Here is a 16,829-nt window from a genome sequence, read left to right as displayed (position 1 = left end):
ACATTGTGTTTTTTACATGTCAATTATTGTATATATGGTGGAAAGTGTCTCTTATAGGGTGCAAAGTGACTCTAATATGGTGAGAAGTGACTAACATGGTTAATTAGAACCAAAATGTGGACCAAAATTGACTTGTATGAATATGGCACTAAGAGGTGGTAAAAGGATTTCGAATTGCATGTATATGATTGTAAAATGTTAATTGTACCAATATATGATGGCAAGTGACTCTTATAAGGTGCAAAGTGACTCTAATATGGTGAGAAGTCACTTACATGATTTATTAGAGTCAAAATGTGGCCCAAAATTGACTTGTACGAAAGGGGTACTAAGAGATGGTTAAAGGATGTCTAATTGCTTGTACATGTTGTTAACATGTTAATTATATCAATATTTGGTGACAAGTGACTCTTATAAGGTGCAAAGTGACTCTAATATGGTGAAAGGTGACTTACATGGTTGATTAGAGCCAAAATGTGGAACAAAATTAACTTGTATGAAAGTGGCATTAATAGGTGGTAAAAGGATGTCAAATTGGATATATATAATTTTAACATGTTAATTGTTGTATATATATGTTGGAAAGTGACTCTTATAGGGTGCAAAGTGATCTAATATGGTGAAAAGTGACTTACAGGGTTGATTAGAACCAAAATGTGGAACAAAATTGTCCTGTATGGAAGTGGAACTAAGAGGTGGTAAATGGATGTCAAATTGGATATATATTAACATGTTAATTATACAAATATATTATGGAAAATGACTCGTATAGGGTGCAAAATGACTCTAATATAGTGAAAAGTGACTTACATGGTTAATTAGAACCAAAATGTGGACCAAAATTGACTTGTATTAATGTGGCACTAAAAGGTGGTAAAAGAATTTCTAAATGCATGTACATGATGTTAACATGTTAATTGTACCCATATATGATGACAAGTGACTCTTATAAGGTGCAAAGTGACTTGTGAGAAGCCACTTACATGTTTGATTAGAGCCAAAATGTGGCTCAAATTTGACTTGTAAGAAAGGGGTACCAAGAGTTGTTAAAGGATGTCTAATTGCATGTACATGATGTTAACATGTTAATTGTATCAATATATGAAGGCAAGTGACTTTTACGGGGTGCAAAGTGACTCTAATATGGTAAAAAGTGACTTACATGGTTTATTAGAGCCAAATTGTGGAACAAAATTAACTTGTTTGAAAGTTGCATTAATAAGTGGTAAGAAGATGTCAAATTGGATGTATATGATGTTAACATGTCAATTGTTGTATATATGGTACAAAATGACTCTTATAGGGTGCAAAGTGACTCTAATATGGTGAAAAGTGACTTACAGGGTTGATTAGAACCAAAATGTGGAACAAAATTGACCTGTATGAAAGTGGAACTAAGAGGTGGTAAAAGGATGTCAAATTGGATGTATATTAACATGTTAATTATACAAATATATTGTGGAAAGTGACTCATATAGGGTGCAAAATGACTCTAATATGGTGAAAAGTGACTTACATGGTTAATTAGAACCAAAATGTGGACCAAAATTAACTTGTAATAATGTGGCACTAAAAGGTGGTAAAAGGATTTCTAAATGCATGTACATGATTTTAACATGTTAATTGTACCAATATATGATGACAAGTGACTCTTATAAGGTAAAAAGTGACTCTAATTGCATGATTTATTAGAGCCAAAATATGGCCCAAAATTGACTTGTACGAAAGGGGTACCAAGAGATGTTAAAGGATGTCTAATTGCTTGTACATGATGTTAACATGTTAATTATATCAATATTTGGTGGCAAGTGACTCTTATAGGGTGCAAAGTGACTCTAATATGGTGAAAAGTGACTTACATTGTTGATTAGAGCCAAAATGGCATTAATAGGTGGTAAAAGGATGTCAAATTGGATATATATGATGTTAACATGTTAATTGTTGTATATATGTTGGAAAGTGACTCTTATAGGGTGCAAAGTGACTCTAATATGGTGAAAAGTGACTTACAGGGTTGATTAGAACCAAAATGTGGAACAAAATTGACCTGTATGAAAGTGGGACTAAGAGGTGGTAAAAGGATGTCAAATTGGATGTATATTAACATGTTAATTATACAAATATATTGTGGAAAGTGACTCATATAGGGTGCAAAATGACTCTAATATGGTGAAAAGTGACATACATGGTTAATTAGAACCAAAATGTGGACCAAAATTGACTTGTAATAATGTGGCACTAAAAGGTGGTAAAAGGATTTCTAAATGCATGTACATGATGTTAACATGTTAATTGTACCAATATATGATGACAAGTGACTCTTATAAGGTGCAAAGTGACTCTAATATTGTGAGAAGTCACTTACATGTTTGATTAGAGCCAAAATGTGGCCCAAATTTGACTTGTAAGAAAGGGGTACCAAGAGGTGGTTAAAGGATGTCTAATTGCATGTACATGATGTTAACATGTTAATTGTATCAATATAATGATGGCAAGTGACTTTTATAAGGTGCAAAGTGACTCTAATATAGTGAAAAGTGACTTACATGGTTGATTAGAGCCAAATCGTGGAACAAAATTAACTTGTTTGAAAGTTGCATTAATAGGTGGTAAAAGGATGTCAAATTGGATGTATATGATGTTAACATGTCAGTTATTGTATATATGGTGCAAAGTGACTCTTATAGGGTGCAAAGTGACTCTAATATGGTGAAAAGTGACTAACATGGTTAATTATAACCAAAATGTGGACCAAATTGACTTGTATGAATATAAGAGGAGGTAAAAGGATTTCTAATTGCATGTACATGATGTTAACATGTTAATTGTACCAATATATGATGACAACTGACTCTTATAAGGTGCAAAGTGACTCTAATATGGTGAGAAGTCACTTACATGATTCATTAGAGCCAAAATATGGCCCAAAATTGACTTGTAGGAAAGGGGTACCAAGAGGTCGTTAAAGGATGTCTAATTGCATTTACGTGATGTTAACATGTTAATTGTATCATATAGGGCAAGTGACTCTTATAGGGTGTAAAGGTACTCTAATACGGTGAACAGTGACTTACATGGTTGATTAGATCCAAAATGTGGAAGAAAATTAACTTGTATGAAAGTGGCATTAATAGGTGGGAAAAGGATGTCAAAATTGATATATATGATGTTAACATATTAATTGTTGTATATATGTTGGAAAATGACTCTTATAGGGTGCAAAGTGACTCTAATATGGTGAAAAGTGACTTACAGGGTTGATTAGAACCAAAATGTGGAACAAAATTGACTAGTATGAAAGTGGAACTAAGAGGTGGTAAAAGGATGTCAAATTGGATGTATATTAACATGTTAATTATACAAATATATTGTGGAAAGTGACTCATATAGGGTGCAAAATGATTCTAATATGGTGAAAATTGACTTACATGGTTAATTAGAACTAAAATGTGGACCAAAATTGACTTTTATTAATGTGGCACTAAGATGTGGTAAAAGGATTTCTAAATGCATGTACATGATGTTAACATGTTAATTGTACCAAGATATGATGAAAAGTGACTCTTATAAGGTGCAAAATGACTCTAATATTGTGAGAAGCCACTTACATGTTTGATTAGAACCAAAATATGACCCAAATTTGACTTGTAAGAAAGGGGTACCAAGAGGTGGTTAAAGGATGTCTAATTGCATGTACATGATGTTAACATGTTAATTGTATCAATATATGATGGCAAGTGACTTTTATAGGGTGTAAAGTGACTCTAATATGGTGAAAAGTGACTTACATGGTTGATTAGAGCCAAATTGTGGAACAAAATTAACTTATTTGAAAGTTGCATTAATAAGTGGTAAAAGGATGTCAAATTGGATGTATATGATGTTAACATGTCAATTGTTGTATATATGGTGCAAAGTAGGGTGCAAAGTGACTTTAATATGGTGAAAAGTGACTTACAGGGTTGATTAGAATCAAAATGTGGAACAAAATTGACCTGTATGAAAGTGGAACTAAGAGGTGGTAAAAGGATGTCAAATTGGATGAATATTAACATGTTAATTATACAAATATATTGTGGAAAGTGACTCATATAGGGTGCAAAATGACTCTAATATGGTGAAAAGTGACTTACATGGTTAATTAGAACCAAAATGTGGACCAAAATTAACTTGTAATAATGTGGCACTAAAAGGTGGTAAAAGGATTTCTAAATGCATGTACATGATGTTAACATGTTAATTGTACCAATATATGATGACAAGTGACTCTTATAAGGTAAAAAGTGACTCTAATATTGTGAGAAGTCACTTACATGATTTATTAGAGCCAAAATATGGCCCAAAATTGACTTGTACGAAAGGGGTACCAAGAGATGTTAAAGGATGTCTAATTGCTTGTACATGATGTTAACATGTTAATTATATCAATATTTGGTGGCAAGTGACTCTTATAGGGTGCAACGTAACTCTAATATGGTGAAAAGTAACTTACATTGTTGATTAGAGCCAAAAGGTGGAACAAAATTAACTTGTATCAAAGTGGCATTAATAGGTGGTAAAAGGATGTCAAATTGGATATATATGATGTTAACATGTTAATTGTTGTATATATGTTGGAAAGTGACTCTTATAGGGTGCAAAGTGACTCTAATATGGTGAAAAGTGACTTACAGGGTTGATTAGAACCAAAATGTGGAACAAAATTGACCTGTATGAAAGTGGGACTAAGAGGTGGTAAAAGGATGTCAAATTGGATGTATATTAACATATTAATTATACAAATATATTGTGGAAAGTGACTCATATAGGGTGCAAAATGACTCTAATATGGTGAAAAGTGACATACATGGTTAATTAGAACCAAAATGTGGACCAAAATTGACTTGTAATAATGTGGCACTAAAAGGTGGTAAAGGATTTCTAAATGCATGTACATGATGTTAACATGTTAATTGTACCAATATATGATGACAAGTGACTCTTATAAGGTGCAAAGTGACTCTAATATTGTGAGAAGTCACTTGTTTGATTAGAGCCAAAATGTGGCCCAAATTTGACTTGTAAGAAAGGGGTACCAAGAGGTGGTTAAAGGATGTCTAATTGCATGTACATGATGTTAACATGTTAATTGTATCAATATATGATGGCAAGTGACTTTTATAAGGTGTAAAGTGACTCTAATATGGTGAAAAGTGACTTACATGGTTGATTAGAGCCAAATTGTGGAACAAAATTAACTTGTTTGAAAGTTGCATTAATAAGTGGTAAAAGGATGTCAAATTGGATGTATATGATGTTAACATGTCAATTGTTGTATATATGGTGCAAAGTGACTCTTATAGGGTGCAAAGTGACTTTAATATGGTGAAAAGTGACTTACAGGGTTGATTAGAACCAAAATGTGGAACAAAATTGACCTGTATGAAAGTGGAACTAAGAGGTGGTAAAAGGATGTCAAATTGGATGTATATTAACATGTTAATTATACAAATATATTGTGGAAAGTGACTCATATAGGGTGAAAAATGACTCTAATATGGTGAAAAGTGACTTACATGGTTAATTAGAACCAAAATGTGGACCAAAATTAACTTGTATTAATATGACACTAAAAGGTGGTAAAAGGATTTCTAAATGCATGTACATGATGTTAACATGTTAATTGTACCAATATATGATGACAAGTGACTCTTATAAGGTGCAAAGTGACTCTAATATTGTGAGAAGTCACTTACATGATTTATTAGAGCCAAAATGTGGCCCAAAATTGAATTATATGAAAGGGGTATCAAGAGATGGTTAAAGGATGTCTAATTGCTTGTACATGATGTTAACATGTTAATTATATCAATATTTGGTGGCAAGTGACTCTTATAGGGTGCAAAGTGACTCTAATATAGTGAAAAAAAACCACACCAAAGAATTGTGGGAGCTTCTTTCAAAGCAAGAGAGTATTGCAAAACAGAGGTCCAGAGTTCAATGGCTCCAAGAGGGCGATAATAATACAGCATACTTCCACAAGAAAATAGCGGCAAACTGGAACAACAACAAAATCTCTTCTATTCTTGATTCCAATGGGCTGAGAATTTCAGAGAAAAGCGACATAAAAAATGAAGCTGTGGGGCACTTTCAAAGACTGTTCTCTGCTAACAATCATGAATATCCTGGTATTAATGGGTTGGATCAAGTAATTCGAAAGCGAATTCCCCCGGATCAAGTCCTAGCAATGATTTTGAAGGCCACGAACAAGGCGATCTTTGACACACTAAAATCCATGAAGAGGAATAAGTCCCCAGGCCCTGATGGATTTAATGTCAATTTCTTCTTAGCAGCCTGGGAGATTGTAGAAAATGATTTTCTAAAAGCAGTTCATTACTTTCTTGAATCAGGTCATCTTCCGTATTATATTAATGCAACGATAATCACCCTTATTCCCAAGTGCCAGAACCCTGATAGTATGACAGACTTTCGGCCGATTTCTTGCTGCAATACTATCTATAAATGCATATCCAAACTAATTGCCAAGAGATTCAGCAAAACTCTGCCAGACCAGATTGACAAAGCCCAGGCTGCTTTTATCAAAGGTCGAAGGATCTCGGATTATTTCACGGTTACAAGCCCAGGTCAGGCCCCGCAATGGCTGCTTTTAAAATGGATTTAAATAAAGCTTTTGATAGCGTCCACTGGCAATTCATTATTGATGCTCTCATTTCGGGGATATCCCTTTCCTTTCATTAGATGGATTCATGCTTGTTTGAGTACTTCCAGATTCTCTATTAAAATCAATGGTGAACATTCAGGGTATTTTCCAGGTCGTAGAGGCATTCGTCAAGGGGATCCCATTTCCCCTTATCTCTTTGTTTTGGTAATGGATGTTCTCTCAGAGATTCTTGCTTCTGTTCAGCACAATGAAAATTTTAAACCTCACAAGAAAATAGAGAATCTCTGTCTTAATCATTTAAGTTTTGCTGATGACCTGATTCTTTTCTGCAAAGCTGAGCAAAAATCGATTGAATTGTTGATGGATGCTATGAAAATTTTTAAGAACTTCTCAGGTCTAGTGGCTAATCCTCAAAAAAGCACTTGCTATTTATCGAATCCTCCTCCAGGGCTTCGGGACTGGATCACTGGGCATTATTCAATAGACATGGGATCCCTCCCTGCAAAATTTCTAGGCCTCCCTCTTATTACAAGGAAGCTTCGCTTTAGAGATTGCCTGCCCCTTTTAGTAAGGATCAAGAGCCGGATTGAATCTTGGACCACCCACTTCTTGTCTATAGTTGACAGACTCCAACTTATTCTCTCGGTTATGTTCTCCATTCAATCATTCTAGAGCTCTCATTTCACTCTTCCTAAAGCAGTGGTTCGGCACATGCATAGAGTGTTTTCCGTGTTTCTTTAGAATGGTCATTCATCTGGCCGTGCAAAAGCTAAAGTTGCATGGAAAACTATCACGTCTCCTAAAGATGAAGGTGGCCTTGGGATTAAGGATGCTAGTGAATGGAATAACGCCCTTATTCTAAAGCATCTCCTTGAGATTATTAATCCGGCTTCGAAATCTTCCTGGGCTGAATGGGTGAGAAAATCAGTCATAAAAAATTCTTCATTTTGGGTTATGAACCCCCCTAGTAGGATGTATATGATGTTAACATGTTAATTATACAAAAATATTGTGGAAAGTGACTCATATTGGGTGCAAAATGACTCTAATATGGTGAAAAGTGACGTACCTGGTTAATTAGAACCAAAATGTGGACCAAAATTGACTTGTATGACTCTTGCACTAAGAGGTGGTAAAAGAATTTCTAATTGCATGTACATGATGTTAACATGTTAATTGTACCAATATATGATGGCAAGTGACTCTTATAAGGTGCAAAGTGACTTTAATATTGTGAGAAGTCACTTACATGTTTGATTATAGCCAAAATGTGGCCCAAAATTGACTTGTAAAAAAGGGGTACCAAGAGGTGGTTAAAGGATGTCTAATTGCATGTACATGATGTTAACATGTTAATTGTATCAATATATGGTGGCAATTGACTCTTATAGGGTGCAAAGTGAGTCTAATATGGTGAAAAGTGACCTACATGATTGATTGAAGCCAAAATGTGGAACAAAATTAACTTGTATGCAAGTGGCATTAATAGGTGGTAAAAAGATGTCAAATTGGATGTATATGATGTTAACATGTCAATTGTTGTATATATGGTGGAAAGTGACTCAGATAGGGTGCAAAGTGACTCTAATATGGTGAAAAGTGACTTGCATGGTTAATTAGAACCAAAATGTGGACAAAAATTGACTTGTATGAATGTAGCACTAAGAGGTGGTAAAAGGATTTCTAATTGCATGTACATGATCTTAACATGTTAATTCTACCAATATATGATGACAATTGACTCTTATAAGGTGCAAAGTGACTCTAATATTGTGAGAAGTCACTTACATGTTTGATTAGAGCCAAAATGTGGCCCAAATTTGACTTGTAAGAAAGGAGTACCAAGAGGTGGTTGAAGGATGTCTAATTGCATGTACATGATGTTAACATGTTAATTGAATCAATATATGGTGGCAAGTGACTCTTATAGGGTGCAAAGTGACTCTAATATGGTGAAAAGTGACTTACATGGTTGATTAAAGCCAAAATATGGAACAAAATTAACTTGTTTGAAAGTTGCATTAATATGTGGTAAAAGGATGTCAAATTGGATGTATTTGATGTTAACATGTCAATTGTTGTATATATGGTGGAAAGTGACTCTTATAGGACTCTAATATGGTATAAAGTGACTAACATGGTTAATTAGAACCAAAATGTGGACCAAAATCGACTTGTATGAATATGGCACTAAGAGGTGGTGAAAGGATTTCTAATTGCATGTACATGATGTTAACATGTTAATTATGCAAATATATGGTGGCAAGTGACTCTTATAAGGTGCAAAGTGACTCTAATATGGTGAGAAGTCACTTACATGATTGATTAGAGCTAAAATGTGGCCCAAAATTGACTTGTAGGAAAGGGCTCTTTAACTTTCATTTTGAAATCCGGCTCGCTCCTGGCCTTTGGACCCTTCGCCCGCTTAGAAGTGGATTCGAACCACTGACACAAGGATTTTCAGTCCTTTGCTCTAACCGGCTGAGCTACCTGAACCACCTTCCTAAAGTCTGTTTTCTTCAAGGATATTTTCAGTCCTTTGCTCTAACTAGCTGAACTACCTTACCGCTTGACTAAAGTATGTTTTCTTTATCGAATAGCGCCCTACCTTACCAGTAAGGGAAAAACCCTAAACTAAAAAGAAAAGAATTGATAGGCTTTTTCGCTTGTTCGTCAAGCTTTCGAGCAGCTCTTTGCCGCCTAACCAAGGGGTAGTTAAAGGATGTCTAATTGCATTTACGTGATGTTAACATGTTAATTGTATCTATATATGGGGCAAGTGACTCTTATAGGGTGTAAAGGTACTCTAATATGGTGAACAATGACTTACATGGTTGATTAGAGCCAAAATGTGGAAAAAAATTAACTTGTATGAAAGTGGCATTAATAGGTGGTAAAAGGATGTCAAATTGGATGTATATGATGTTAACATGTCAATTGTTGTATATATGGTTGAAAGTGCATCTTATAGTGATATGGATCGCACCACAAAGAAAGGAAAAAAAGAAAGAAAAGGGATAAGAGAAGAAGAGGATATTTCAAAAGAACACGATCAATCCAGAAACGTGAACTTTGAATCTCAAATTGCTTAGATCAATCCAGAAACTAAGTAATTGGAATCTAACCTTCAAAACAATCCAGTAATTGAAGTTTAGAGAAAAGAAAAACTACTAATAGTTTATCTCAACACAAAAGTTTTATATCATCCATTGTCTCCCTTAAAAGATTACATGAGAAGGGTATTTATAGGCTTAGACAATAACCCAAACCTAATAGGATTCCAATAGAAATTCAATATCAGCTTGAATTAGCCAATATCTGAATCCTTCCAGGAAACAAATTTAAAAACCAAATCCAAATAGAAAAAAGACAAAAATCAAATCCAAATAGGAAAATAAAATCCTAAGTGCTTAAAATAAGAAAAACCCTTTCAAGTGAAAGGTAAAAACTTGCAAGCAAAATTTGAATTAATAATATAATAATCAGCTACTTGTCCAACTTCATGCATCGCTCCTTAATTCCTTGTTGTCCAAGTAAGCTTCATAACCCATGTTTGCATCCTCTCCAATTGAACATCACAACGACTACACATAGCCAAATCCCAATTAACATATTCATTCCTTGATCCTCATCATATAGGGTGCAAAGTGACTCTAATATGGTGAGAAGTGCCTAACATGGTTAATTAGATCCAAAATGTGGACCAAAATTGACTCGTATGAATATGGAACTAAGAGGTGGTAAAAGGATTTCTAATTGCATGTACATGATGTTAACATGTTAATTGTACCAATATATGATGGCAAATGACTCTTATAAGGTGCAAAGTGACTCTAATATGGTGAGAAGTCACTTACATGATTGATTAGAGCCAAAATGTGGCCCAAAATTGACTTGTAGGAAAGGGGTACCAAGAGGTGGTTAAAGGATGTCTAATTGCATTTACGTGATGTTAACATGTTAATTGTATCAATATATGGGGCAAGTGACTCTTATAGGGTGTAAAGGTACTCTAATATGGTGAACAGTGACTTACATGGTTGATTAGAGCCAAAATGTGAAACAAAATTAACTTGTATGAAAGTGGCATTAATATGTGGAACAAAATTAACTTGTATGAAAGTGGCATTAATAGGTGGTAAAAGGATGTCAAATTGGACGTATATGATGTTAACATATTAATTGTTGTATATATGGTGAAAAGTGACTCTTATAGGGTGCAAAGTGACTTTAATATGGTGAAAAGTGACTTACAGGGTTGATTAGAACCAAAATGTGGAACAAAATTGACCTGTATAAAAGTGGAACTAAGAGGTGGTAAAAGGATGTCAAATTGGATGTATATGATGTTAACATGTTAATTATACAAATATATTATAGAGAGTGACTCATATAGGATGCAAAATGACTCTAATATGGTGAAAAGTAACTTACATGGTTAATTAGAACCAAAATGTGTACCAAAATTGACTTGTATAAATGTGGCACTAAGAGGTGGTAAAAGGATTTCTAATTGCATGTACATGATGTTAACATGTTAATTGTACCAATATATGATTGCAAGTGACTCTTATAAGGTGCAAAGTGACTCGAATATTGTGATAAGTCACTTATATGTTTGATTAGAGCCAAAATGTGGCCCAAAATTGACTTTTAAGAAAGGGGTACCAAGAGATGGTTAAAGGATGTCTAATTGCATGTACATGATGTTAACATGTTAATTGTATCAATATATGGTGGCAAATGACTCTTATAGGGTGCAAAGTGACTCTAATATGGTGAAAAGTGACTCTAATATGGTGAAAAGTGACCTACATGGTTGATTAGAGCCAAAATGTGGAACAAAATTAACTTGTTTGAAAGTTGCATTAATATGTGGTAAAAGTATGTAAAATTGGATGTATATGATGTTCACATGTCAATTGTTGTATATATATGGTGGAAAGTGACTCTTATAGGGTGCAAATTGACTCTAATATGGTGAAACGTGACCTACATGGTTGATTAGAGCCAAAATGTGGAACAAAATTAACTTGTATGAAAGTGGCATTAATAGGTGGGCAAGTGACTCTGATAGGGTGCAAAGTGACTCTAATATGGCAAAAAGTGACTTACATGGTTGATTAGAGCCAAAATGTGGAACAAAATTAACTTGTATGAATGTGGCATTAATAGGTGGGCAAGTGACTCTTATAGGGTGCAAAGTGACTCTAATATGGCAAAAAGTGACTTACATGGTTGATTAGAGCCAATATGTGGAACAAAATTAACTTGTATGAAATTGACATTAATAGGTGGTAAAAGGATGTCAAATTGGATGTATATGATGTTAACATGTTAATTGTTGTATATATGGTGGAAAGTGACTCATATAGGGTGCAAAGTGACTCTAATATGGTGAAAAGTGACTAACATGGTTAATTAAAACCAAAATGTGGACCAAAATTGACTTGTATGGATATGGCATTAAGAGGTGGTAAAAGGATTTCTAATTGCATGTACATGATGTTAACATGTTAATTGTACCAATATATGATGGCAAGTGACTCTTATAAGGTGCAAAGTGACTCTAATATTGTGAGAAGTCACTACCATGATTGATTAGAGCCAAAATGTGGCCCAAAATTGACTTGTAGGAAAGGGGTACCAAGAGGTGGTTAAAGGATGTCTAATTGCATTTACGTGATGTTAACATGTTAATTGTATCAATATATGGGGCAACTGACTCTTATAGGGTGTAAAGATACTCTAATATGGTGAAAAGTGACTTACATGGTTGATTAGAGCCAAAATGTGGAACAAAATTAACTTGTATGAAAGTGGCATTTATAGGTGGTAAAAGGATGTCAAATTGGATGTATATGATGTTAACATGTCAATTGTTGTATATATGGTGGAAAGTGACTCTTATAGAGTGCAAAGTGACTCTAATATGGTGAGAAGTGACTAACATGGGTAATTAGATCCAAAATGTTGACCAAAATTGACTTGTATGAATATGGAACTAAGAGGAGGTAAAAAGATTTTTAATTGCATGTACGTGATGTTAACATGTTAATTGTACCAATATATGATGGCAAGTGACTCTAATAAGGTGCAAAGTGACTCTAATATGGTGAGAAGTCACTTACATGATTGATTAGAGCCAAAATGTGGCCCAAAATTGACTTGTAGGAAAGGGGTACCAAGAGGTGGTTAAAGGACGTCTAATTTCATTTACGTGATGTTAACATGCTAATTATATCAATATATGGGGCAAGTGACTCTTATAGGGTGTAAAGGTACTCTAATATGGTGAATAGTGACTTACATGGTTGATTAGAGCCAAAATGTGAAACAAAATTAACTTGTATGAAAGTGGCATTAATAGGTGGTAAAAGGATGTCAAATTGGATGTGTATGATGTTAACATGTCAATTGTTGTATATATGGTGGAAAGTGACTCTTATAGGGTGCAAAGTGACTCTAATAAGGTAAGAAGTGACTGACATGGTTAATTAGAACCAAAATGTGGACCAAAATTGACTTGTATGAATATGACACTAAGAGGTGGTAAAAGCATTTCTAATTGCATGTATATGATTTTAACATGTTAATTGTACCAATATATGATGGCAAGTGACTTTTACAAGGTGGAAAGTGACTCTAATATGGTGAGAAGTCACTTACATGATTGATTAGAGCCAAAATGTGGCCCAAAATTGACTTGTAGGAAAGGGGTACCAAGAGGTGGTTAAAGGATGTCTAATTGCATGTACATGATTTTAACATGTTAATTATATCAATATTTGGTGGCAAGAGACTCTTATAGGGTGCAAAGTGACTCTAACATGGTGCAAAGTGACTTACATGGTTGATTAGAGCCAAAATGTGGAACAAAATTAACTTGTATGAAAGTGGCATTAATAGGTGGTAAAAGAATGTCAAATTGGATATATATAATGTTAACATGTTAATTGTTGTATATATGTCAGAAACTGACTCTTATAGGGTGTAAAGTGACTCTAATATGGTGAAAAGTGACTTATAGGGTTGATTAGAACCTAAATGTGGACCAAAATTGACCTGTATGAAAGTGGAACTAAGAGGTGGTAAAAGGATGTCAAATTGGATATAAATGATGTTAACATGTTAATTATAATAATATATTGTGAAAGTGACTCATATAGGGTGGAAAATGACTCTAATATGGTGAAAAGTGACTTGGTTAATTAGAACCAAAATGTGGACCAAAATTGACTTGTATGAAAGTGACACTAAGAGGTTGTAAAAAGATTTCTAATTGAATGTACATGATGTTAACATGTTAATTGTACCAATATATGATGGAAAGTGACTCTTATAAGGTGTAAATAGACTTTAATATATTGAGAAGTCACTTACATGATTGATTAGAGCCAAAATGTGGCCCAAAATTGACAAAGGGGTACCAAGAGGTGGTTAAAGGATGTCAAATTGCATGTACATGATGTTAACATGTTAATTGTATCAATGTATGGGGCAAATGACTCTTATAGGGTGCAAAGTGACTCTAATATGGTGAAAAGTGACTTACATGATTGATTAGAGCCAAAATGTGGATCAAAATTAACTTGTATGAAAGTGGCATTAATAGGTGGTAAAAGGATGTCAAATTGGATGTATATGATGTTAACATGTCAATTGTTGTATATATGGTGGAAAGTGACTCTTATAAGGTGCAAAGTGACTCTAATATAGTGGAAAGTGACTCTTATATGGTGCAAAGTGACTCTAATATGGTGAAAAGTGACTTACATGGTTAATTAGAACCAAAATGTGGACCAAAATTGATTTGTATGAATATGGCAGTAAAAGGTGGTAAAAGGATTTCTAATTGCATGTACATGATGTTAATATGGTAATTGTCCCAATATATGATGGGAAGTGACTCTTATAAGGTGCAAAATAACTCTAATATGTTGAGAAGTCACTTACATGATTGATTAGAGCCAAAATGTGGCCCAAAATTGACTTGTAGGAAAGGGGTACCAAGAGGTGGTTAAAGGATGTCTAATTGCATTTACGTGATGTTAACATGTTAATTGTATCAATATATGGGGCCAGTGACTCTTATAGGGTGTAAAGGTACTCTAATATGGTGAACAGTGACTTACATGGTTGATTAGAGCCAAAATGTGAAACAAAATTATCTTGTATGAAAGTGGCATTAATATGTGGTAAAAGGATGTCAAATTTGATGTATATGATGTTAACATGTCAATTGTTGTATATATGGTGGAAAGTGACTCTTATAGGGTGCAAAATGACTCTAATATGGTAAGAAGTGACTAACATGGTTAATTAGAACAAAAATGTGGACCAAAATTAACTTGTAAGAATATGGCACTAAGAGGTGGTAAAAGGATTTCTAATTGCATGTACATGATGTTAACATGTTAATTGTACCAATATATGAAGGCAAATGACTATTACAAGGTGCAAAGTGCCTCCAATATGGTGAGAAGTCACTTACATGATTGATTAGAGCCAAAATGTGGCCCAAAATTGACTTGTAGGAAAGGGGTACCAAGAGGTGGTTAAAGGATGTCTAATTGCATGTACATGATGTTAACATGTTAATTATATCAATATTTGGTGGCAAGTGACTCTTATAGGGTGCAAATTGACTCTAATATGGTGCAAAGTGACTTACATTGTTGATTAGAGCCAAAATGTGGAACAAAATTAACTTGTATGAAAGTGGCATTAATAGGTGGTAAAAGGATGTCAAATTGGATATATATGATGTTAACATGTTAATTGTTGTATATATGTTGTAAAGTGACTCTTATAGGGTGCAAATTGACTCTAATATGGTGAAAAGTGACTTATAGGGTTGATTAGAACCAAAATGTGGAACAAAATTGACTTGTATGACAGTGGAACTAAGAGGTGGTAAAAGGATGTCAAATTGGTTGTATATGATGTTAACATGTTAATTATACAAATATATTGTGGAAAGTGACTCATATAGGGTGCAAAATGACTCTAATATGGTGAAAAATGACTTACATGGTTAATTAGAACCAAAATGTGGACCAAAATTGACTTGTACGAATGTGGCACTAAGAGGTGGTAAAAGGATTTCTAATTGCATGTACATGATGTTAACATGTTAATTGTACCAATATATGACGACAAGTGACTCTTATAAGGTGCAAACTGACTCTAATATTGTGAGAAGTCACTTACATGTTTGATTATATGGTGAAAAGTGACCTACATGGTTGATTAGAGCCAAAATGTGGAACAAAATTAACTTGTATGCAAGTGGCATTAATAGGTGGTAAAAAGATCTCAAATTGGATGTATATAATGTTAACATGTCAATTGTTGTATATATGGTGGAAAGTGACTCATATAGGGTGCAAAGTGACTCTAATATGGTGAGAAGTGACTTACATGGTTAATTAGAACCAAAATGTGGACCAAAATTGACTTGTATGAATATGGCACTAAGAGGTGGTAAAAGGATTTCTAATTGCATGTACATGATGTTAACATGTTAATTGAATCAATATATGGTGGCAAGTGACTCTTATAGGGTGCAAAGGTACTCTAATATGGTGAAAAATGACTTACATGGTTGACTAAATCCAAAATGTGGTACAAAATTAACTTGTATGAAAGTGGCATTAATAGGTGGTAAAAGGATGTCAAATTGAATGTATATGATGTTAACATGTTAATTGTTGTATATATGGTGGAAAGTGACTCTTATAGGTTGCAAAGTGACTCTAATATGGTGAAAAGTGACTTATATGGTTGCTTAGAGCCAAAATGTGGAACAAAATTAACTTGTTTTAAAGTTGCATTAATAGGTGGTAAAAGGATGTCAAATTTGATGTATATGATGTTAACAAGTCAATCGTTGTGTATATGGTAGAAAGTGACTCTTATAGGACTCTAATATGGTGAAAAGTGACTAACGTGGTTAATTAGAACCAAAATGTGGACCAAAATTGACCTGTATGGATATGGCATTAAGAGGTGGTAAAAGGATTTCTAATTGCATGTACATGATGTTAACATGTTAATTGTACCAATATATGATGGCAAGTGACTCTTATAAGGTGCAAAGTGACTTTAATATTGTGAGAAGTCACTACCATGATTGATTAGAGCCAAAATGTGGCCCAAAATTGAC

General features: G+C 34.0%; 1 non-coding gene across 1 annotated transcript; it reads right to left on the bottom strand.

The window, feature by feature from the left end:
• Positions 1 to 9,083: 9,083 nt before the first annotated feature.
• Positions 9,084 to 9,157, bottom strand: TRNAF-GAA (transfer RNA phenylalanine (anticodon GAA)). Its single transcript has one exon. It is a non-coding gene; the product is annotated as a tRNA-Phe (tRNA).
• Between the last annotated feature and the right edge of the window lie 7,672 nt (positions 9,158 to 16,829).

Source organism: Apium graveolens, unplaced genomic scaffold, assembly GCF_009905375.1.
Source record: "Apium graveolens cultivar Ventura unplaced genomic scaffold, ASM990537v1 ctg910, whole genome shotgun sequence".
NCBI classification, from domain to species: Eukaryota; Viridiplantae; Streptophyta; class Magnoliopsida; order Apiales; family Apiaceae; genus Apium; species Apium graveolens.
The sequence above is the reverse complement of the archived record's forward strand: the minus strand, read 5'-3'. Positions and strand labels throughout refer to the sequence as shown.